The sequence below is a fragment of the Apium graveolens genome, chromosome 10 (genome assembly GCF_009905375.1).
Source record: "Apium graveolens cultivar Ventura chromosome 10, ASM990537v1, whole genome shotgun sequence".
In the NCBI taxonomy this organism is placed as follows: Eukaryota; Viridiplantae; Streptophyta; class Magnoliopsida; order Apiales; family Apiaceae; genus Apium; species Apium graveolens.
The window spans coordinates 142,731,682-142,757,481 of NC_133656.1; positions in this window are offsets into that span (position 1 = coordinate 142,731,682).

Below are 25,800 nucleotides of genomic sequence, written 5' to 3' on the forward strand. Positions count from 1 at the left end.
CCAATCTTCTTAGATGATGAAAACCCTTTTTTTTTAAGTATATATAAGCCCATATTGGACCTGGACCCTTAAAATCATCAAATTCCACTCAAAAGGGCTTTTTCAGCGAAATCAATAAAGTCAGCCGTGCATCAACACACGGGCGCCTGGCACCAGCAGGCGGGCGCCTGCTAGCACGCGGTCGCCTGGCACCAGCAAGCAGGCGCCTACAGCCTTTCTGGAAAATTTTATTGAATCTTATTTTGCCCATAACTTGAGTTCTACTCGTCAGAATTAGGCGATTCAACTGCCCACACGAAGCTAACGAGATTCTATATAACTTGAAAATGGCCTTGGCTTCCAAATTTGATCAGTTTTCATCATATTTCCTTTAAAATCTCCCTTCTTCATTTAACTGATACCTGAAATGCAATAACATAAAAACACATCAAAATACCAACAACTTGAGTCTAAAACACCAATTTAAGCTTGTAATAAAGCGTTCCAAGTGGATATAAAATCCACTTATCAATGGTATTTTTCCATGCTTTTTTATGAGTGTAGCATTATGTGTAAAACAAGCAGTCTGCACAACTTCAGCCCAAAAGTAGGTTGGTAGCTTTGCTTCATCAAGCATAGTTCGTGTAGCTTCAATGAGAGTCATGTTCTTTATTTCTACAACTCCATTTTGTTGTGGAGTTCCAGGTGCAGAAAATTCCTTCTTAATTCCATGCTCTTTGCATAACTCTTCCATGATTGAATTCTTGAACTCAGTGTCATTCTCATTTCTTATGATTTTAACAAAATCTTTGACCAATTTATCCAGCTATTTGACATGATCAGTTAGAGTAGATGCAGTTTCATTCTTCTTGTGTAAGTAATACACCCAAGTGTATCTTGTGAACTCATCCACTATAACCAAAGCATATTTCTTCTTTGAAATTGACATGATATTTACTGGACCAAATAGATCAATATGCAGTAAGTGATAAGGCTCAAGAATTAAGGATTCAGTTTTGCTCTTGAATGAAGATTTTCTTTATTTTGCCTTTTGACATGAATCACAAAGGCCATCAGGAGCAAATACTGATTTTGGAAGTCCTCTCACAAGATCTTTCTTTACTAGCTCATTTACGTTGTTGAAATTTAAATGAGAGAGTCTCTTATGCCAATTCCAGCTTTCTTCAATTGATGTTCTACTCAACAGACATATTGCAGAACCATCAGAGTTTGTTGAAAGTCTGGATTCATAAATGTTACCATGCCTGTAACCTTTCAGAACTACTTTGCCTGTAGAATTACTTACAACTTTATAGTATTCTTCAAAGAAATCCACATGATAACCTCTGTCATAGATTTGACTCACACTTAGCAGATTGTGTTTAAGTCCTGAGACAAGAGCTACTGATTCAATGATAACATTCCCAAGATTGATATTGCCATATCCCAGAGTTTTTCCCATATTGCCATCTCCATAAGAAACTCCTGGGCCAGTTTTCTCCACAAAGTCTGATAGTAGGGCTTTATTTCCATTCATATGTCCTGAACATCCACTTTCCAGCACTAGGATGTTTTTCCTGTTGCCCTGCAATCACAAAGACCACTATTGGTTAGTTTTAAGGACCCAGACTTACTTGGATCCTTTGGCCTTTTTAAGTTTGTTAGCATTTGCAGCGGATTTAATTTAAAAGTTTATGCTAACATGTTGTTTATCAGAATTTATATCAGACTTTGCATCATACTTTACACTAGAAGGAATTAAACTAACTTTCTTCAAAGAAGGTTTTATTTGATAATAATCATAGTACAAACTATGATATTCCTTACAAGTATAAATGGAATGCCATAAACTACCACAATGAAAATAAGGATTTTGTGGCTTAAACCTAACAGACTGACTTTTAATTCCTGATTTAGGAGGTAAAGAGTTTATATCTTTATTTTTCCTGCAAAAAGAAGCAAGATGGTTAGAGTTTCCACAGTTGTAACATTTCTTTCAAGGAGCATTAGGAACAGGCATATAATTACTGCTTTTATTCATACCTTCCTTTCCATTCCTATTTTTCCTAGCTTCTTTTACCTTGTTCACATTTCTGATCTCTTTCAGATTATGCTTTAGCTGCTTCTTTGTCATTTAGCCTATGTTTACTTCAGCTGGTTTATCTTGTTTTAATTTGTCAGAAGTTGACTTTTCTTTGACTTCTGTCCTAGATTCTTTCATCTTTTCAGAATCAGACTTTACAGTTTTTGCTACAAACTTAACAGGATTTACCTTTGGCTTAGCAGCCTGTTTAACAACAGTTGGATCAATTTGCACGGTTCCTTTCTCACTTTTATCATCTCCATAACTAAAGCCCTCTTTCCAGTTTCCACTACTTAGTAAATTCTGAGTTGTTCTGCCAGAGTTAGTCCAAGTTCTGATAATCTCTCTTTCCTTTTCTAAATCAGTTTTTAGAGATTCATTCAATTTTAGTACTTCGTCTCTAACATACAAAGCATCATCTCTTTCTTTCTTAGTTTGATGAAGAAAAACTAACTCATTTTCTAAACAGTCATTTCTCTTTTTAAAAGCAAGATTTTCATATGTTAATCTTTCAAATATTAAATTCTGATCTCTATAACTAATGAACATGGTTTTAAGATATAATCTCAACTCAGTAATATCATCAGTATAAAAAGCATAAGTTGTTTGAGGTACCTTCAATTCAGCAGTTTCAGGACTGCTATCAGCATTTGCCATCAAGGCATAGTTCACCTCATTTTCAGAATCTGAAGTATATGTCCAGCTTTTCTTCTTTGTGACAAGTGCCTTGCCTTTATCACTTTTTCATTTCTTGCAGTCAGGAGATATGTGGCCTCTTTCACCACAATTGTAGCATTTGACATTTGAGTTATCTCCTCTGTCAGACTTTCCTCCTTTGCCTTCAGACTTTCTGAATCCTTTCTTATCAGAACTTCCACCTTTCCTGGAAAACTTCTTGCCCTTTATGAATTTCCTGTAGGCTATCTTTGTGATACTCTTCACCATAAGAGCACACAGTTGCATCATCTCAGCATCAACATCAACTTCAGATAAACTTTCAGTTTCTGAATCATCATCATCAGAATTTGATAACTCTGAATCAGACTTTATGATGAGAGCCTTTCCTTTGACCCTTTTTGAGGCAACCACTTTAGGAGATTCCTCCTCAGTTTTAAGAGCAACTGTCCTTGAGTTTCTTCCATGCCTCTTGCTCCTTTGATCCATCTTAAGTTCATAAGTCTTGAGCATACCATAAATTTCATCAAGAGTAGTTTCAGTAAGGTCATAGTTTTCTCTTATGGTAGTAGACTTCAAATCCCAATTTTCAGGAAGAGCTAAAAGGAATTTTAGATTTGAATCTTCAAGATCATATTCTTTGTCCACCAGTGACAGATCATTCAAGAGTTTGACAAACCTGTCATATAAGTCAGTTAATGACTCATCAGCTTTTGAGTCAATGTGCTCATACTCTTGAGTGAGTATAGTCCTCCTATTCTTTTTTATTGCAATAGTTCCCTGGCATCTTGTCTCCAAAGCATCCCATATCTCCTTTGCAGTCTTGCAATTAATTACCCTGTTTGACATGACATTATCAATGGCACTATGCAGCAAATGCCTTACCCTTGCATCCTTGGCAATAGATGAGATGTCTTCAGCTGTGTAATCACCTTTCTCCTTTGGTATGGACTTTGCTGGTCGATCAGCAACTATAACAGAGAGCTTGGTAGGCTTATATGGTCCTTCATTAATCCTATCATGGTATTTTGGATCTGTAGCTTCCGGAAACATAACCATCTTCACTTTCTATATGGGATACTCAGAAGGTCTCAGTATGGGAACCCTAATAGTCTCATATCGACTTCGGGTTTGGGTGTTTTGAGTTTCTTGAGTTTTGGTGGGCTTAGTTGGGGTTTGTGTTTCTTCAGACATGATTGTTTGGATCTTTACTGTATGTGTGTTAACAGAAAAGCTCGGATACCACTTGTTAGGTCACACAACATTGTAGAAGGAGTTGAATACAGTGTTTATACAGTCAAATCGATTTAACACAAGTATATAACAAAGATCAAGTATATTCAATAAACTCTGTTACAATATGAACTGCTGTTCTCTCTCAGTGATGAACAAATATCACTAAGAGCTGTTAGGTTACAATGTATAATCTTCTCGATAATGATAACACATATAGTGTAAACCCTAAGTTGTGTTTATATAGTACACAGTTACAAGATATATTCTAATTGATATGGAATATAATTCTGTCTCCTAAAATATATCAATCAGATATCTTCTACAAATCTTCTAGTCCTTTAACTCTTTCCATGCATATCTTCTATAGTTCTAGTCTCGATCTTCTCCTGTAAATCAGCTTTATTTCCTTAACTAAAAGTCTTCCCACACTTAAGTACTGATATGTATCTTAAGTTCTGATATTAAGCTCTGACTTCAATAAGTCCTGATTTCAGTAAGTCCTGATATGTCCTGTTGTTAATTTCTGAAAACTAAATACAAATCATATTAGACATGACATCTCAAATATATCTAACAGTTAGATTCAAGAAGATTGCTCGTAAGTCCATTGGAGATGTTGAGGCTTATGTGAGAGCTTAAGTAGTATAGTTGGCATATGGTGAGGACCGGTAGTTATGTAAAAGTTTTAATAGTTGTTAGTGTTGGACTGTTTAAAGACTGAACCTTTTGCGATCTTGGATTTGTTGTAAACAGCCGTTTGTAATTACTTTATATTTATCAGTTGTTATCTTTTAGTTTTATTTTCGAGCTGTGACATTATACTTTAAGATGAATATCTTGTCACTATTGTTTATAATTTTGTTTATTGAATTACATTGTTTATAATGTTGTTTTTATAGAATGGGATGGTTTTCTAAATGTGGACTAGATTCGTGGTCGTATCAGGACAATGTGTGCCTTGGATCCAGTATATAGAGCAGAGTTGTGTTCCTTGCCCGGGTTTAGTGTGTGACTGATCAGCAGCTTAACCTTGGTTTTAAAATAAAAGTCAATATCCAATTATAATCATTGCTTAACAAGAAACTTGTTTTCTTAAATCATTTTATTTAATCATTGTTTAATCTCAATATTATCACTGGACTTGCTGATCTAGTTAGCTCACTCTTGCGAATATGTTTATGTTCTTTTCCAGTTAAAAAAGAAGTTGTTGGTAGCGAGGATCCCCAGAACAGTGTGCGAGCTAGGATTCCAGGTTGAGTTAGATCAAGCTAGCTAGAGACTTTTGTTTTATTTTTGAGTTTAAAAGTTTAATAATATTTGTTAATCAGATGTAAGTTAAACTACTTGGGATTTGGTATGATGTAATAATGGTAGTGGCTTGTGTTCATACTTTAACCTATTGCGATCCATGGTTGTGTAAGGTAGGTTCATTGCATATATTATTTCATAAACAGGTTTATATATTGTGTGTGTGTGTTGTGAACCCCAAACTTCTGACCCGGGTTTGGAGGGCATTACACCGGTACCACTTAATAGATATTGAATGCAACACAGGGAGTGAATGTGTTTCTTGGATTTTTAGCCTGTTTGAAATAGTTTGGATTTTAGGTGAACAAAGCAGTTTAGATTTTGTAGAGATATTGTGTTTATAGATATAAATCAACAAGCACAGTATTTTCAAAACTCACTTAATTTGTGTTAATTAAGTTAGTCTTGCTATAAATTATGTGTTCATATGTTAGGTCACACAACACTGTAAAAGGGGGTTGAATACAGTGTAGAATACAATTAAATCAATTTCGAACACAAGTAGCAGTAAACAGATATATTCGATATAATAAACTCTGTATAATGTAACTGTTTTCTCTCAGTGATGAACAAATATCACGAGAGCTGCTAGGTTACAATGTATGATCTTCTCGATAATGATAACACATATAGTGTAAACCTATGTATGTGTTTATATAGTACACATTTACAAGATAACTTTTAATTGATATGGAATATAATTCAGTCTCCTAAAATATATCAATCAGATATCTTATACAATTCTTTAGTTCCTCTAACTCTTTCCATGCATATCTTCTTTTTGTATTAGTCTCGATCTTCTTTCCTGTAAATCAGCTTCCTTCCTTAACTGTTAGTCCTCCAATACTTAAGTTCTGATATCCATCTTCTGATATTATCATCTGATAATCTAAGTCCTGATATCCTTAAGTTCTGACTTCCAGTAAGTACTGATATTTCCTGTTTGTTAAGATCTGAAAACTAAACATGAAACATATTAGACATGACATCTCAAATATATCTAACAATCTCCCCCAACTTGTAAATTGTGCAAAATATACAAGTTAATAGATTTGATGATGTCAAAAACATTTAAGTTCAAATGCAATAAGAGTTTAATAAGACTATTAACTACAACTTACAGTCCATATAGCTTTACCAACTTCACTGGATCAATCTGAATCCATAATGATTCTTAACAAAATCTCTTACCAGCTTATCTTCAGCTTTCCTCAGAATTTCAACTAACTGTGCTTTGATCTGCATCAGTTCTTCATCTTTACTATCACCAATCTGATAAATGGCAGTTCTGAGAGCTTGAATTGATGTTCTTTCAAGTCCATCACCAAGTCTGATAACTCTAGGATGTGAAGATTTGTCATTATAACATAAGCATCTTCCTTTCAGAATAACTTCCACCTTAGCAGAATTCTTCAGCATAGGAATTTCTCTTCCATCATCTTCAATAATCGATAGTATATACTGAGAAGTCTTTGTACCAGAGATTCTGAATAGATCTCTTATAGCCTTCAAAATATATTCTGACCATCTTCTTGTAACATCAAATTTTACTTCCAGAAGATAGTGAATATGTTGAAGTTCTCTGATAGACTTCTTTAGCACATCAGTATCAGCTAGTCTATAAGTTAATCCATCAAAGAGAAATAAAATCAATTTTTCCTTTAGATTTTCCTTATCATGAGCATCTATCAAGATTTGAGCAGACAACGCCTTGTCAGGGTGCTTTAATGGTTTGTCTATCCACATGAAAGGATCTCTTAGAGTAACTTCTACTCCTGTTTGTATTTTCTCTTCATCAGAACCTAATCCAGCTTTATCTCTAGGTTTCTTGGATTTCAACCCAAATTTTGTAACTTGATTCATCAAGAGATTGGATTTTGGTTCAACTGGAGTAGCTTTCTTCCATAACAGCTTCTTCTTATCAGCAATTGTCATCTTTTCCAAATTAACTTGATCAGAATTTGTTGTTTCTTCTGTACCTTGTTGTTCTTCATTCTAAACAACTTGAGCAGTGTCAGAGGTTGTTTTAAATTCTTCAATTATCTTTCTTTTCTTCAGAATTTGAACAGTTTCATCTTCTATCAATTCATCATCATGCATTGTAGTTTCATAGACTGGAATGGAAGAACTTATCTTTCTCTCAATCTTTAAAGGTTCACCAACCTTTTCTTTTCCTTTTGATTTAGGATCAATCTCAGTTTGTGATCTAGTCTTGGACTTTAAAGTCTCAGAATTTGACTTTTTCCTGATCACAATGCCTTTTTCCTTAAGCCTTGGAGATTTCTTTTCATCAGAAGCTTTAGACTTAAGATTTATCTTCTCAGCAGCAAATCTAGCTTCTTCCTCCTTGAGAATTTCCAAATCCATTCCTGGATTTTGTTTCAGAAATAATCTTCTAGCTATCTCCTCATCAAGTGTCTGGATTTTAGGATTTTTGTAATAAACCATAGTCTGCTTCCCCTTTAGCTTCAGAGTTTGTAAAAACTTCTGAGAGTCTTTAGATCCTGACTGAATCAGAATATCATAACTTGACATCAGACTTTGTTTATCAAAACTTGACTTCAGCCTTTTAGCATTCACAGCATCAGAACTTGACTTGTCCTGTGTAGAATATTTTCCTCGAACTTTTCCTTGACCTCTACTCTTATCATAGTTTCCCTGGTCATCACTTTTATCATCCTTTTTCTTCAGTATTTCAGTAGGTGAGCATTTGGACTTAACTACCTTCTCCCCCTTTTTCGCATCATCAGGAAGTAAGAGAGAAAGAAGAAGTTCAACTGAAGATTGGATTTCTTCCAATTGAGCTTTCTGAGAAACTTGTTTAGCTAGGACCTCATCAATTTGGGCATGTTGCTTCTCTTGAATCTTCTCAATGGCTTCAATTTTCCCAAGAGTAGGTCTGATATATCTGTTCTTGTCAATCTTAAGTTGTAGATCTAGCTTATCAGCATGTTCCTTTAGTGTATCAACCTTCTTAAGAGTAGAAGAATGTAGACCTTGAAGATGTTTGGTAGATAGAGCAGTGATCTTGAGTTGTGTCTTTAAATCAGCATTTGTGAGCAACTCATCGGCTTTAGCAATATGCTCTGTTAGAATATTAGAACTTGGAATGAAATCAGTGTCATTCCACTTCTTGGTCCACTCCACACCTCTGTGAGTATCCTCCCAAGGAATAGGTGCTTCCTTTTCAACAAATTTATTCACCAATTCTTCTTTTCCTAGTATAGGAACTGGAGTCTCAGCAGAAACACTATCTGCAGAACGTGAGGAAGAATCATTATGTTCTGACAACACAACAGTGTGTGAAGCAACTGGAGATTCAGGAACAGCTTCATTTAAATTCTGAACATCAGAATTTATCTCTAGAGCTGGTGTGGTTGATGTAGATGGTATCTCAGCATTTAAAATTGGAAATTGAGTTGGAAATTGGTGAGCTTCTGTAGATGGAGCTTTCAGATAAAGAACATTTGGTATATTCAAATTATGAATATCTATTTCAGAATTTTCAGTGTGTTCTTCAGCATCATCTGTAGCTTTAATAGGTGAGACAGGAGGGGTTACAACTATATCAGTAGCAGTTTCTTTGGCTTGAGCTGGAAGGGCTTCAATGATAATCGGTTCTTGTGAGATCAGAGATTCCTGATCCCCTTCCTCAGCTTCTTCAGTATCTTCTGATGGAGCCTTAGCCAAATACCTCCTAGCCTTCATTTTATTCAATCTCCTTGCCAATGAAGGAGTTGCTTTAGCAGCTTCAGAACTTACAGATTTCCTCTTCAAAGTATCAGAACTTTGAGCTGCAGTTTCATTCTGAGAAGTGACATTCTCAGCTTTAACTATCACAGGTTCTGATGCATGAACCCATGCTTCAACTGTTTCCTCTTTATCACTATCAGATTCATCTCTGAGAATCATCTTCCTTCTTTTTTGTGGAGGTTGAGTAACAGACTTTGTCCTCTTTGGCCTGGAAGATGAAGATCTGATGCTATGTGCTGATGATTCAGGTTGAGATAATTGAGGTGAAAAAAAATGGCAAAAACTATACTGAGAGTTGGTTCACGTAAGAATGGACGTATTGGTTCACATAGGAATACACGGAGAATACCAAAGGGGGTTATTCATGTTCAAGCAAGTTTCAATAATATTATTGTGACAAGTGCTGATGGTTGAGGTTCAGCTGGTTGGACATCAGGATATAATGCAGTATATGTAACTGGATCATAAATTATTAAGGCTTGTTTGACAGATAAAGGAATTCGGAGGGGTCTTAACACAGCCTTCTTATTATCAGTAGATAATAAGTCGTTAAAAGCTCTTTTAGCTATTCTAAATGATGGAAGTAATTCACTGGCTAATTGGGGCTTATTAGCACAACAAAAACTATAGATAAGCTGACAGAATCTAGCAAAATAGATAGTATTCCTATCTTCTATCATCATATCCCCAATAAAGCCTAAAACAGCACTTGCATAATCAAAATCAGTTTGATTAATGAGAGCATACCCGATTTGTTGACTGAGTATGGGGATTGCATCAAAATTGGAACATTTATTGGTGAAGGTCTTCGTAATGCAGTCAAAGAAGAAACTTCATTCCCTCCTTATGTTGGATCTCTTTAATTCACCCAGCTTTGCCAATGTCTTTTCATACCCTAGACTGGCCATCATATTTTGAAGAATTGGCTCCTCAACAGTTGTATAAGCATAGTTCTCAGGCAACTGCAATGCTTGGCATACTGTAACCAAAGTCACGACATGCTCATCCTCTCCTGTTGTAAAAATAATACTTGGGGACCCTTGAGCACCACCATCATCATAGATTCCACTTTTCCAAAACTCCAGCACTTGGTTACCAGAGAATTCTTCAGCTTGGGTCAAAGCATACCCAATATCAGAATTAGTAAGGAAATCTCGAATAAAGTGAAGTTCCGATGGAGCGTCAGCCTTGTTAAGAATAGACGAGTAGTTGTTAGGAACAAACTTAGCTCCATTAAAAATCAAGTCTTTTGGTGCCATCTTTGTAGAAATTAAGTGAGAAATATAGTGTTTGCAAGGTGTTTGATAAAAGTCCTGAAAGAAAACGCTTCAGAGAATATTAGAGAGAGAGGATAAAAGAGATTAAGAATAGAAAAGTAAGTAAAAGATTAGAAAATCTTTTAACCCCTATATATATACTCTCTCCACTCAACAGTTATATTTTTGAAGCATGGGATACACTTTACACCTGGCAACGTGTGAACAGTTAGTAAACGAATAAAGCAGGAGTTAATGGGCACGTAAAATAAGCAATAATTACCGTGCATATACAGTTTTTCAGGACAAACACGTTTACCACTAACCCATAATGATTATGACTATTTTTATCTTACCCAAATATATCCTGATTTAAATATGATTGTTTCAGTTTTTACCACAAATAAGTCAAGTAAAGAATAATGCCACGTAAGCATCAAGGATTCCATCAGGATTTAATATCAGAACTTAACTTATATCAGATTTTAACAGTCATCAGAATATGGCTTCTGAACTCAAAAAGTGCATATCTTTTGCTGTGATTCTTCATACAAATACTGACTTGTTGTCTTCAGAGTTTAATCATCAAAACTTGTCCTCAGAATTTATGCAAATGACACTTAACTGTTTGTCAAAAATAACTTAATCACCACAGTAATTTTCATCATTCATATGGAGTGATAGGTTGTGCATTTAGGAGAATATCAGATAATGATTAAAGTCTGATAAACTTCAGTACATCTTAGAAATAAGGCATAACTAAGAAAAGTGCTTAAAATCTCTCATCAATCATGAAGTCTATTATAGAACAAATTTATGCAAGAGTCCACCTCAACTGTTTGTGCTCATTTTATGCATCTTTTGAAATTCCTTTTTATAGTGGTTTCTCAGTGTAAGTGAGTCACAACTGCTTATCAGAATTTATGTTGTTGTCATAGTATTTCTCCAGTAACCAGAGAATGTGAAAAGTCACCAAGAAAATTTATTTGCTTTTCTAATGCATATTACTTAATACCAGCAATGCACTTGGGTCTTCCCTTCCACATATTTACTCTAGATCTCAAAGGAGTACCTGACTTTTATTTTCTTTTCTTTTCTTTTGATAAGTGAGGTTTATCAGCATTTAGTTCATCCTTAAGATTTTCTGACATCAGAATCTAACAGATAAGAAGCAATAATCTAGTTTGTGACTTAGTAATAAGATACAAAAAGTAAACTTGACTAAGCTCAAAATTAAAATTTGCTTGTGTTAATGAGTTTCCACATAAATAACTAATTCAAACATGGGATATCTAGTATGATAAAGACTACTAGGTCAGCATCTAGCACAATTATCCTCATTGGATTGAATAGTCACAGAACATTCAAAACACTATCAGAGTTTAAAGATCCACATCATATAACAATCAGTATTTAATGAATTTCACTTAAAGAACAGATTTCATGAAGATAAGACAATCTGTAAACACTGATCATAAAGTCTGATGCATGAGAACAAAAACTAAGTAGATTTAGAGAAAGAACCTGAAACCATTCCAAGTTCATTTACCATCCTTGTAAAAGTAGCTTCACATAGTGGTTTTATGAAGATATCTGCTAGTTGTTGATCTGTTGGAACAAAATGCAATTCCATTATACCTTCCATCACATGTTCCCTTATGAAATGGTACATAATGCTGATGTGCTTTGACATTGAGTGTTGAACTGGATTAACTGTCATAGCAATAGCACTTTGATTATCACAGTAAATAGGGATTTTAGAAAATTTTAACCCATAATCCAGTAACTGATTCTTCATCCAAAGAATCTGTGCATAACAGCTTCCTGCAGCAATATATTCTGCTTCTACAGTTAATGTGCAAATTGACTTATGTTTCTTGCTAAACCAAGAAACCAATGTGCCTCCAAGAAATTGGCAGCTTCCAATTTTCCATTAAGAAAAGCACTTTTCACATCCATTTGAAAGACTTTAAACTTTTTGTGAGCAGCATAAGCCAAAAAGATCCTTATGGCTTCTAATCTAGAAACTGGTGCAAATGTTTCATCATAATCAATACCCTCCTATTCAGAGTAGCCTTTAGCAACCAGCCTTGCTTTATTCCTTGTAAATATGCCATCACTATCAATTTTGTTTCTGAACACCCATTTTGTGCCAACAACTGATCTATTCTTTGGTCTTAGCACTAGGGTCCAAACTTTATTTCTTTCAAATTCATTTAACTCTTCCTGCATTGCTTGCACCCAATCAGCACCTTGAAGAGCTTCTTCCACTTTTTTTGGTTCAGTCTGAGATAGAAAAGAATGATAGAGACATTCATTTGATGTTGCAGTTCTAGTTCTGACACCTGCTTCAGGATCTCCAATAATTAAGTCAGGTGTATGTGATTTGGTCCACTTCCTTGCAGATTGAAGTTGGCTTCTAGAACTGGATCCTCCCTCATGATCCATGTTGTCTCCATCAGCATTTTCTGATGCTCCCCCTCTAGTTATGCTCTCTGAGACTTCAGAGTTTGATTTGGATCCTTCAGGATTTGAAGTATCAGAGCTTCCAGAATTATCAGAATTTGGCTCATCTGATGCTTCTTGAGAGTCTTGAGATGTGGTAGGATCTTCAGCTTGCTCCCCCTGGACAGGTGCATTTTCCTTTGGACTTGTTACCACAGATTCAATGACATCAGTACTTACAGGTTCAGAGTTTAAGTCATCAGAATTTACAGAATCAGAATTTAAGTCTTCATTTTCAAGTCTCAGCTGATCGTGATCATTGAAATATTCAAGTCCAGTAATCTTCTTGTGATCAAAAGATACATTGATAGATTCCATGACAACTCTTATTCTTAAATTATAGAGTCTGAAGGCTTTTGTGGAAAGTGGATATCCAACAAAAATTCCTTCATCAGCTTTTAGATCAAATTTTGACAGCAGTTCAGGATGAGTCTTAAGAACAAAACACTTGCAACCAAATACATGAAAGTATTTCAGATTTGGTTTCTTTTTCCTCACCATCTCATATGGTGTTTTCCCATGCTTGTTTATGAGTGTTGTATTCTATGTAAAACAAGCAGTCTGCACAGCTTCAGCCAAAAAGTATGTTGGCAGCTTTGCTTCATCAAGCATAGTTCGTGCAGCTTCAATGAGAGTCCTATTTTTTCTTTCTACAACTCCATTTTGCTGTGGAGTTCCAGGTGAAGAAAATTCCTGTTTGATTCCATGCTCTTTGCAGAATTCTTCCATGATTGAATTCTTGAACTCAGTGCCATTATCACTTCTTATAATTTTAACAGAATCTTTGACAAACATATCCAGCTGTCTGACATGATCAGTTAGAGTAAATGCAGTTTCATTCTTCTTGTGCAAGAAGTACACCCAGGTGTACCTTGTGAACTCATCCACTATAACCATAGCATATTTCTTCTTTGTAATAGAAATGACATTGACTGGACCAAATAGATCAACATGCAGTAGGTGATAAGGCTCAAGAATTGATGACTCAATTTTGCTCTTGAAAGAAGATTTTCTTTGTTTTGCCTTTTGACATGAATCACAAAGGCCATCAGGAGCAAATACTGATTTTGGAAATCATCTCACAAGATCTTTCTTTACAAGCTCATTTATGTTGTTGAAGTTTAAATGAGAGAGTCTTTTGTGCCAATTCCAGCTTTCTTCAATTGATGCTCTACTCATCAGATATATTGCAGAACCATCAGAACTTGTTGAAAGTCTGGATTCATAAATGTTACCGTGCCTGTAACCTTTCAGAACCACTTTTCCTGTAGAATTGCTTACAACTTCACAGTGTTCTTCAAAGAAATCCACATGATAACCTTCGTCACAGATTTGACTCACACTCAGCAGATTCTGTTTAAGTCCTCAAACAAGAGCTACTGTTTCAATGATGACATTCCCAAGATTAATATTGCCATATCCCAGAGTTTTTCCCATGTTGCCATCTCCATAAGAAACTTCTGGGCCAGTTTTCTCCACAAAGTCTGAGAGCAGGGCTTTATTTCCAGTCATATGTCCTAAACATCCACTATCCAGTACTAGGATGTTTCTCCTATTACCCTGCAATCACAAAGACCACTAATGGTTAGTTTTAAGGACCCAGACTTGCTTGGATCCTTTGGCCTTTTTAAGTTTGTTAGCATTTGCAGCGGATTTAATATCAGAGTTTATACTAACATGCTGTTTATCAGAACTTATATCAGACTTTGCATCAGATTTTACACTAGAAGGAATTAAAGCAACTTTCTTCAAAGAAGGTTTTATTTGATAATAATCATAGTATAAACTATGATATTCCTTACAAGTATAAATGGAATGCCATAAACTTCCACAATGAAAACAAGGATTTTATGGCTTAAACCTAACAGACTGACTCTTAACTCCTGATTTAGGAAGTAAAGATTTTATATTCTTATTCTTCCTGCAAAAAGAAGCAAGATGGTTAGAGTTTCCACAGTTATAACATTTCTTTCTAGGAGCATTAGGAACGGGCATATAGTTATTGCTTTTATTCACACCTTCCTTTCCATTCCTATTTTTCCTAGCTGCCTTAACCTTGTTGACATTCCTTATTTCTTTCAGCTTATGCTTAAGTTGCTTCTTTGTCATTAAGCCTATGTTGACTTCAGCTGGTTTATCCTGTTCTAATTTGTCAGAAGGTGTCTTCTCCTTAACTCCTGTCACAGATTCTTTCATCTTTTCAGAATCAGACTTTACAGTTTTGGCTACAAACTTAACAGGATTTACTTTTGGCTTAACAGTTTGTTTAACAACAATCGACTCAATTTGTTTAGTTCCTTTTTCAATTCTATCATCTCCATAACCTAAGCCCTCTTTCCAGTTTCCACTACTTAATAAGTTCTGAGTTTTTCTGCCAGAGTTAGTCGAAGTCCTGATAATCTCTTTTTCTTTTTCTAACTCAGTTTTGAGAGATTTATTCAATTTTAGCAATTCATCTCTAACATAAAAAGCATCATCTCTCTCTTTCTGAGTTTGATGGAACATAACTAACTCTTTTCCTAAATAATCATTCTTTTTCTTAAAAGCAAGATTTTCAGAAGTTAATCTTTCACATGTTAAAGTTTGAACTCTGTAGCTAATAAACATGGTTTTAAGATATAATCTCTACTCAGTAATATCATCAGTATGAAAGGCATAAGTTGTTTGAGGTACCTTTAATTCAGCAGTTTCAGGGCTGCCATCAGCATTTGTCATCAAGGTATAGTTCACCTCATCTTCAGAATTTGAAGAGTCTGTCCAGCTTTTCTTCTTTGTGACAAGTGTCTTGCCTTTGTCACTTTTTCCTTTCTTGCAGTCAGGAGATATGTGGCCTCTTTCACCACAATTGTAGCATTTGACTTTTGAGTTGTCTCCTCTTTCATACTTTGCACATTTGCCTTCCGATTTTCTGAAACCTTTCTTATCAGTACTTCCACATTTCTTGAAAAACTTCTTTCCCCTTCTGAATTTTCTGTAGGCAATCTTTGTGATACCCTTCACCATTAGAGCACATAATTTCATCATCTCTTCATCAGCATCTACTTCAGGTAAACTTTCAGTTTCTGAATCATCATCATCGGAACTTGATGATTCTGAATCAGAATTTGTGATGAGAGCTTTTCCTTTGCCTTTCTTTGAGACAGCCACTTTTGGGAATTCCACCTCAGCCTTAAGAGCAACTGTCCTTGACTTTCTTCCATGTCTCTTGCTCATTTGATCCATCTCAAGTTCAAAATCTTGAGCATACCATAAATTTTATCAAGAGTAGTTTCATCAAGAGCATAGTTGTCTCTTATAATAGTAGCCTTCAAATCCCAACTTTCAGGAAGAGCTAAAAGGAATTTTAGATTTGAATCTTCAAGATCATATTCCTTGTCCACTAGTGACAGATCATTCAAGAGTTGGACAAACCTATCATATAAGTTAGTTAATGACTCATCACTTTTTGAGTCAAAGTGCTCATACTCTTGAGTGAGTATAGTCCTATTGTTCTTCTTGATTGCATCAGTTCCCTGGCATATTGTCTCCAAAGCATCCCATATCTCATTTGCAGTCTTGCAGTGAATTACCCTGTTTGACATGATATTATCAATGGCACTATGCAGCAAATGCCTTACCTTTGCATCCTTGGCAATGGATGAGATATATTCAGCTGTGTACTCACTTTTCTCCTTTGGTATGGTCTTTGCTGGTTGATCTGCAACTGTAACAGAGAGCTTGGTTGGCTTATGCGGTTCTTCATTAATTCTGTCAAGGTATTCAGGATCCGTAGCTTCCAGAAACATAGCCATCTTTACTTTCCATATGAGGTACTCAGAAGATCTTAGTATGGGAACCCTTATAGTCTCATATCGACTGTGGATTTGAGTCTTTTGAGTTTGTTCAGTTTTGGCGGGCTTGGTTGGATTTTCTGCTTCTTCAGACATGATTTTTTTGGATCTTTACTGTATGTGTGTTAATAGATAGGTTTTGATACCACTTGTTAGGTCACACAACATTGTAGAAGGGGGTTGAATACAATGTAGAATACAATCAATCGATTTCGAACACAAGTAACAGTAAATAGATATATTCGATATAACAAACTCCGTTACAATGTGTTAGATATATCTGATAATGTCATGTCTAATATGATTTATGTTTAGTTTTCAGATCTTACTTAAACAGGACAAATCAGTACTTAACTGAAATCTGCACTTATACTGAAGTCAGAACTTAAGTCATCAGTACTTAAGGTTCAGGAGATATTTATCAGAAGATAATATCAGGACTTAAAGGAAACGTTCAGATAAGGAAGGCGGCTGATTAAAAGGAAAGAAGATCAAGACAAATGTAAGAAAAGATATGTATGAAGAAGGAATTCTATGAAGAATAGAATACTTGGAAGAAAAGATATCTGATTGATATATTTTATGAAGCAGAATTATATTCCATATCAATTAGCGATTATCTTGTAACTGTGTAGTATATAAACATAGACATAGGGTTTACACTAAAAGTGTTATCATTATCGAGAAGATTATTTATTGTAACCCTAGCAGCTCTCGTGATATTTGTTCATCACTGAGAGAGGACAGTTCCATACTGTAACAGAATTTATTGCTTTGAATAAAGTCTGTTTTATGTTACTTGTGTTATTAGAATTCGATTTGATTGTGCTATACACTGTATTCACCCCCCTCTACAGTGTATTTGACCTAACAAGTGGTATCAGAGCCTATCTGTTAACACACAAATAGTTTAAGATCCAAAAACAATCATGTCTGAAGCAGAAACTCCAACCAAGCCCACCAAAACTGAAGAACCACCAAAGACACAAATCCATAGTTCATATGAGACTATTAGAGTTCCCATATTGAAACCGTCTTAATATCCCATATGGAAGGTGAGGATGACTATGTTTCTGGAAGCTACAGATCCAGAATATCTTGACAGAATCAAGGAAGGACTTCACAATCCAACAAAGCTCGATGTTGAAGTTGCAGGTGAAGCAAAGTCTGTACCAAAGGAGAAGAGTGATTACACTGCTGAAGATATCACTTCAATTGCTAAGGATGCGAAGGTACAATACTTACTGCATAGTGCCATTGATAATGTAATGTCAAACAGGGTAATTAACTGCAAGACTGCAAAGGAGATATGGGATGCCTTGGAAACAAGATGTCAGGGAACTGATTCGATTAAGAAGAACAGGAAGACAATACTCACTCAAGAGTAAGAACACTTTGACTCAAAGCCAAATGAGTCATTGACTGATTTATATGACAGATTTGTCAAGCTCTTGAATGATTTGTCACTGGTTGATAAGGAGTATGAACTTGAAGATTCAAACCTTAAATTCCTGTTAGCTCTTCCTGAAAGCTGGGATTTGAAGGCAACAACTATAAGAGACAACTATAATCTTGATGAAACGACTCTTGATGAAATTTATGGGATGCTCAAGACTCATGAACTTGAGATGGAACAAAGAACCAAGAGGAAAGGAGGAAAGTCAAGGACAGTTGCTCTTAAGGCTGAAGAAGAATCTCCTAAGGCAGCTACCTCAAGGAAAGGTAAAGGTAAAGCTCTCTTCACAAAATCTGATACTGAGTCATCAAGTTCTGATGGTGATGATGACTCAGAAACTGAAAGTGTACCTGAGACGGATGCTGATGAAGAGATGATGAAGCTGTGTGCTCTTATGGTGAAAGGAATCACGAAGATTGCATACAGGAAGTTCAGGAAGGGAAAGAAGTTTTCCAGGAAAGGTGCAAGTTCTGATAAGAAGAATTTCAGAAAATCTGAGGGCAAAGGAGGAAAGTCTGACATAGGAGATTATACAAATGTCAAATGCTACAACTGTGGTGAGAAAGGCCACATATCTCCTGATTGCAAGAAAGTGAAGAGTGAAAAAGGAAAGGCTCTTGTCACAAAGAATAAAAGCTGGATAGACACCTCAGATTCTGAAAGTGAGGAGAATTATGCCTTGATGGCAAATGCTGATATGGCAAATGCTGAAAGCAGTACTGAAGCTGCTGAGTTAAAGGTACCTCAAACTACTTATGCCTTTCATACTGATGATATTAATGAGTTTAGAAGATATCTTAAAACCATGTTCATTAGCTATAGAGACCAAAACTTTAACATGTGAAAGATTAACTTCTGATAATCTTGCTTGTAAAAAGAGGAATGATTATTTAGGAAAAGAGTTAGTCATGTTCCATCAAACTCAGAAAGATAGAGATGATGTTTTCTATGTTAGGGATGAAGTACTTAAAATGAATGAATCTCGAAAAGCTGAGTTAGAAAAGGAAAGAGAGATTATCAAACTTGGACTAACTCTGGCAGAACAACTCAGAATTTGTTAAGTAGTGAAAACTGGAAAGAGGTCTTAGGTTATGGAGAGGATAAGCATGATAAAGGAACTGTAGATATTAAGCCTATAGTTGTTAAACAAAACCCAAAGTTAAAACCTGTTAAGTTTGTAGCTGTAAAGTCTGATACTGAGAAATCAGAAGTTAAAAAGGAATTAACTTCTGACAAACTAAAACAGGAAAAGACAACTGAAGTAAACGTAGGCTTAATGACAAAGAAGTAGCTTAAGCATAAGCTGAAAGAAGTTAAGAATGCAAACAAGGTAAAATCACCTAGGAAAAATAGGAATGGAAAGGAAGGTGTGAATAAAAGCAATGATTATCAGCCTGTTCCTGATGCTCCTAGAAAAATGTGTTAAAACTGTGGAAGTTCTAACCATCTGGCTTCTTTTTGCAGGAAGAATAAGAACCTAAACTCCTTACCTTCAAAGTCAGGAGTTAAGAGTCAGTCTGTTAGATATAAGCCACAAAATCCTTGTTTTCACTGTGGTAGTTTATGGCATTCCATTTATACTTGTAAGGAATATCATAGTTTGTACTATGATTATTATCAAATAAAACCTACTTTAAAGAAAGTTACCATTGTTCCTTCTAGTGTAAGTTCTTATTCAAAGTCTGATAGTGTAAATTCTGATAAGAAAAATGTTAACATAAACTCTGATGCTAAATCCGCTGCAAATGTTAACAAACTTAATAAGGCCAAAGGATCCAAGCAAGTCTGGGTCCTTAAAACTAATCATTAGTGGTCTTTGTGATTGCAGGGCAACAGGAAAAACATCCTAGTTCTGGACAGTGGATGTTCAGGATATATGACTGGAAATAAAGCCCTACTATCAGACTTTGTGGAAAAGGCTGGCCCAAGTGTTTCTTATGGAGATGGAAACATTGGAAAATGTTGGGATATGGCAATATCAATCTTGGGAATGTCATCATTAAAGAAGTAGCTCTGGTCTCAGGACTTAAACACAATCTGCTGAGTGTTAGTCAAATCTGTGACAGAGGTTATCATGTGGACTTCTTTGAATAACACTGTGAAGTTGTAAGTAAATCTACAGGCAAAGTTGTTCTGAAAGGATACAGGCGTGGTAACATTTATGAAGCCAAGCTTTCAACAAGTACTGATGGTTCTGCAGTCTGTCTGATTAGTAGAGCATCAATTGAAGAAAGCTGGAACTGGCACAAGAAACTCTCTTATTTAAATTTCAACAATATAAATGAATTAGTCAAGAAAGATCTTGTGAGAGGACTGCCAAAGTCAGTATTTGTTCCTGATGGCCTTTGTGATTCTTGTTAGAAGGCTAAACAAAGGAAATCCTCATTCAAGAGCAAGACTGAATCATCAATTCTTGAGCCTTATCACCTACTACATGTTGATCTATTTGGTCCAGTAAATGTCATGTCTATTGCAAAGAAGAAATATGCTATGGTCATAGTGGATGAGTTCACCAGATACACATGGGTGTATTTCTTGCACGCAAAAAGTGAAACTGCATCTCTCTTGATTGATCATGTCAAGCAACTAGATAAATTGGTCAAAGATTCAGTGAAGATAATAAGAAGTGATAATGGTACTGAGTTCAAGAATTTGATAATGGAAGAGTTCTGCAAAGACCATGGAATCAGGCAGGAATTCTTTGCTCCTAGAACTCCACAGCAAAATGGAGTTGTTGAAAGAAAGAATAGAACTCTCATTGAAGCTGCACGTACAATGCTTGATGAAGCAAAGCTTCCAACCTATTTATGGGCTGAAGCTGTGCAGACTGCTTGTTTTACTCATAATGCAACACTCATTAACAAGCAAGGAAAGACACCATATGAGATGGTGAAGAAAAAGAAGCCAAATCTGAAGTATTTTCATGTATTTGGATGCAAATGTTTTGTTCTTAAGACTCACCCTGAACAGCTATCCAAATTTGATCTAAAAGCTGATGAAGGAATCTTTGTTGGATATCCACTTTCCACAAAAGCCTTCAGAGTCTATAACTTGACAACAAGAGTGGTCATGGAATCTATCAATGTCTCTTTTGATGATAAGAAGATTACTGGACTTGAAGATTTCAATGATCATGATCAGCTGAGATTTGAAAATGAAGACTTAATCTCTGATACTGAAAATCCTGACAATCTAAATCCTGATACTGCAAACTCTGATGGATTAAACTCTGATGTTATTGAAACTATGGTGACTACGCCAAAGGAAGATGCACCTATGCAGGGGGAGCATACTCAAGATACAACCACATCTCAAGAAGCATCAGAACATACATCTGGCTCTTCAAGTATCGATTCGTCAAGTTCTAATTAGCCAAGTTCTGATAATTCTGAAAACTTAAATTCTGAAGAATCCAACTCAGAGAGCATAGTTTCAGGGGGAGCATCGGAAAATGTTGATGAAGATAGCATGGATCATGGTGGAGCATCCAGTTCTAGAGAAAACCTTCCATCTGCAAGGAAGTGGACTAAATCACATACACCTGACTTAATAATTGGAAATCCTGATGCAGGTGTCAGAACTAGAACAGCTACTTCAAGTGAATGTCTTTACAAATCTTTTCTTTCTCAGACTGAACCAAAGAAAGTGGAAGAAGCTCTTCAAGATGCTGATTGGGTGCAAGTAATGCAGGAAGAGTTAAATGAATTTAAAAGAAACAAAGTCTGGACCCTAGTGCCAAGACCAAAGAACAGATTTGTTGTTGGTACAAAGTGGGTATTCAGAAACAAAACTGATAGTGATGGCATAATTACAAGGAATAAGGCAAGGTTGGTTGCAAAAGGATATTTTCAACAGGAGGGAATTGATTATGATGAAACATTTTCACCAGTTGCTAGATTGGAAGCCATAAGGATATTCTTGGCTTATGCTGCTCACAAAAAGTTTACTGTCTTTTAAATGGATGTGAAAAGTGCTTTTCTCAATGGAGAATTGGAGGAAGAAGTATATGTTGAACAACCTCCAGGCTTTGTAGATCCCAAATATCCTAATCATGTCTACAGGCTTGATAAAGCACTTTATGGCCTTAAGCAAGCTCCAAGAGCATGGTATGAGACTTTAGCTCAGTTTCTTCTGGAAAGTAGATTTAACAGAGGAACTATAGACAAAATATTGTTCTACCTCAACCATGGAAAGGACTTACTTCTGGTTCAGATATATGTTGATGATATCATCTTTGGTTCTACAAATGACAAACTTTGCAAGAAGTTTGCCAAACTGATGCAGTCAAGATATCAAATGAGTATGATGGGGGAATTTAGCTATTTTCTGGGCCTTCAAGTCAAGCAGAATGAAGAAGGCACTTTTATTTGTCAAACCAAGTACACCAGAAATTTGCGGAAGAAATTTGGAATGCAAGATTGTTCAAGTGCATCCACTCTCATGGCCACTGCAACAAAACCGGATAAGGATACTGGTAAATCAGTAGATATTACTGATTATAGAGGTATGATTGGCTCGTTACTCTATCTAACTACTAGTAGACCTAATATCATGTATGCTACCTATCTTTGTGTAAGATTTCAAGCAGATCCAAGAGAACCTCACTTAACAGCTGTGAAAATAATTTTCAAGTATCTTAAAGGAACAGCTGATCTAGGATTGTGGTATCCCAGAGAATCAGATTTTAAACTAATAGGTTACTCAGATTCACATTTTGCAGGTTGCAAAATTGACAGGAAAAGCACAAGTGGAAGCTGCCAATTTCTTGGAGGCAGATTGGTTTCTTGGTTTAGCAAGAAACAAAAGTCAATTTCCACATCAACTGCAGAAGCAGAGTACATTGCTCCAGGAAGCTGTTGTGCACAGATTCTTTGGATGAAGAATCAGTTACTGGATTATGGGTTAACATATTTTAAAATCCCTATTTACTGTGATAATCAAAGTGCTATTGCTATGACAGGTAATCCAGTTCAACACTCAATGACAAAGCACATCAGCATTAGGTACCACTTCATAGGGGAACATGTGGATGAAGGTACAGTGGAATTGCATTTTGTTCCAACAGATCAACAACTAGCAGATATCTTCACAAAACCACTGTGTGAAGCTAATTTTACAAGATTGGTAAATGAACTTGGAATGGTTTCAGGTTCTTTCTCTAAATCTGCTTAGCTCTTGTTCTGATGCATCATACTTTATGATCAGTATTTACAGAAATTACTCTCTTTGTGTATTCTGTGCTTAATTGAAAATTGCTTAAGTACTGATTGTTGTCTGATGTGAATTTCTAATATCTGATAGTGGTATGACTGTTTATGTGACTATTCAATCCTATGAGGATAACTGTACTAGATGTTGACCTAGTAGTCTTTAATATACTAGAGATCCCATGTTAGAAGTAATTATTTATGTGGAAATCTATTGACACAAGCAAATTCTGATATTGAGCTTAGTTAAGTTTACTTTGTCTATCTTATTACTAAGTCAAAAACTAGAATAATGCTTCTCATCTATTAATTCTGATGTTAGTAAATCTGTTGAATGTACTAAGTGCTGATAAACCTCACTTATCAAAAGAAAAAAAACAAGGAATAAAAATCAGGTACTCCTTTGAGATCTAGAGTAAAAATGTGGAAGGGACGACCCAAGTGCATTGCTGGTATTAAGTAATATGCATCAGAAAAGCAAATAATTATTTTTCTTGGTGACTTTTCACACTCTATGATTACTGGAGAAATACTCTGATAAAAGCATAAATTCTGATAAGCAGTCGTGACTCACTTACACTGAGAAGCCACTGTAAAATGGAATTTCAAAAGATGAATAGAATAAGCACAAAACAGTTGAGGTGGACTCGTGCATGAACTCATTCAAAAGTAAACTTCAGAATAATGATAGATTTTTAGTAAAGTTCTTAGTTATGCCTTATTTCTAAGATGTGCTGAAGTGAATCAGACTTTACTCTTTGTCTGATATTTTGCTTAATGCACACACTTACACTCCATATGAATGATGAAAATTACTGTGGCGTTCAATGTTGTTTTAGATGAACAGTTTATGTGTCAGATTGCATAAATTCTAAGGACAAGTTCTGCTGGAAGTTCTGACAAATAAGTTCTGAAGAACCAAAATCAGAATTTGTGTGAAGAATCACAGAGATAGGCATTCATTTTTCGAGTTAAGAAATCGTGTTCTGATGACTGTTAAGTTCTGATATAAGTCTAAGTGCTGATATTAAATTCTGATCCTTTACTTGACTTATTTGTGGTTAAAATCTGAAACAGTCTTATTTTAAATCAGAATATGTACGGGTGAGATATTAACAGTCAATACAATTAGGGTTAGTGGAACGCGTACATGCATAGTAATATTTCCTTGTTTCTTGTGCGCATTAAACCCTGTTTTATTCTTCCAATGCCTGTTTTTCTTCTTCCCAGTCTAGGGAGACGAGGTAGAATTATTTCTACCTGTCAACATTAAATTTCCTTGCGTCTCCTGGCATTCTATTTCCTATATAAACCAACACCTCAAATTAGCCTACACATCATTTCTTTTCTTACACACTCACTCTCTTTTCCTTCATATCAACAAAATCATGGTTAACTACAACATGTTCTTGAACTATGAGACCTTCAACATGGAGTTGAGCTGTGCGGACTGGCAGCAGGAATGGCATGTTATTGCCATTCCTGATGAGATTTGGGACTCGGTTCCGCAGGAGGTTCTCACACACCTCTTGTTCTTTTACAAGGACTACCATCGCCATCTTGAGCGATTGGAAGAAGAAAGGCTGGAAGCTCTCCGCCAACAAGAGCGAATCATTTGACTCGCTATTCTTTTTGTAGAGAGTCAGAAGAAGAAATAATTTGTTTTCTTCTTCCTGTTTTTCTTCATCGTCAGCTTTGTCTAGCTTCTTAGCAAAGGACAAAAGCTGTTGATGTTGGAGTTTGTAGCTTAGGATAGTCTTCTAATGTTCTGATGTAAATTTCAATTTCACGAATGTATTCTCTTAATATATTAATGGAATTTTATATTTTTGCAAGATTATGTCTCTGAGATGTTTGCAATTTTACTGCATTTTTAAATCCAGATATATCCATATTCTGATGACCATTTTAATTGCTGATATAAATTAAGTTCTGATTCTGAAATGTCAGTACTTGTTTACTTGATTTATTTTTTGGTCATTCTCACACTTTATATTTTTCCAGAAAATGGGTTTTGCAGTAAAAATGATTAAATAAGTGGGAACAGTTTAAATTTTGAATTAAAACTGACTTACCTCAACTAATGGGATTACTTGGTAAGTGGAACGGTTTTTCCTTGAAAAACTGCATGTGATAAGTAATGATTACTGTTTTCCCGTGCCCATTAACTATTCATTATTGTTGCATGTCTGACAGGTGTCCGGTTATATTTTTTTAACCATGAATAAGTAAGAGAGAGAGAAGATTATACAATCTTTTACTTACTTTTACACTTTATCTCTCTTTCTTTACTTTTACTATCTCTCATCTCCTGACGTTGGTTTTCCTACAGACATTTTATCAAATACCTTACAGGCAACCTTAATTCTCAATTTCTCTCATGGCACCTAAGGATTTGATCATAGATGGAGCCAAGTTCGTTCCCAACAACTATGCTGCAATCTTAAATCATGATGACGCTCCATCTGAGTTGCACTTTGTGCAAGATTTTCTAGCACACAGTGAAATTGGG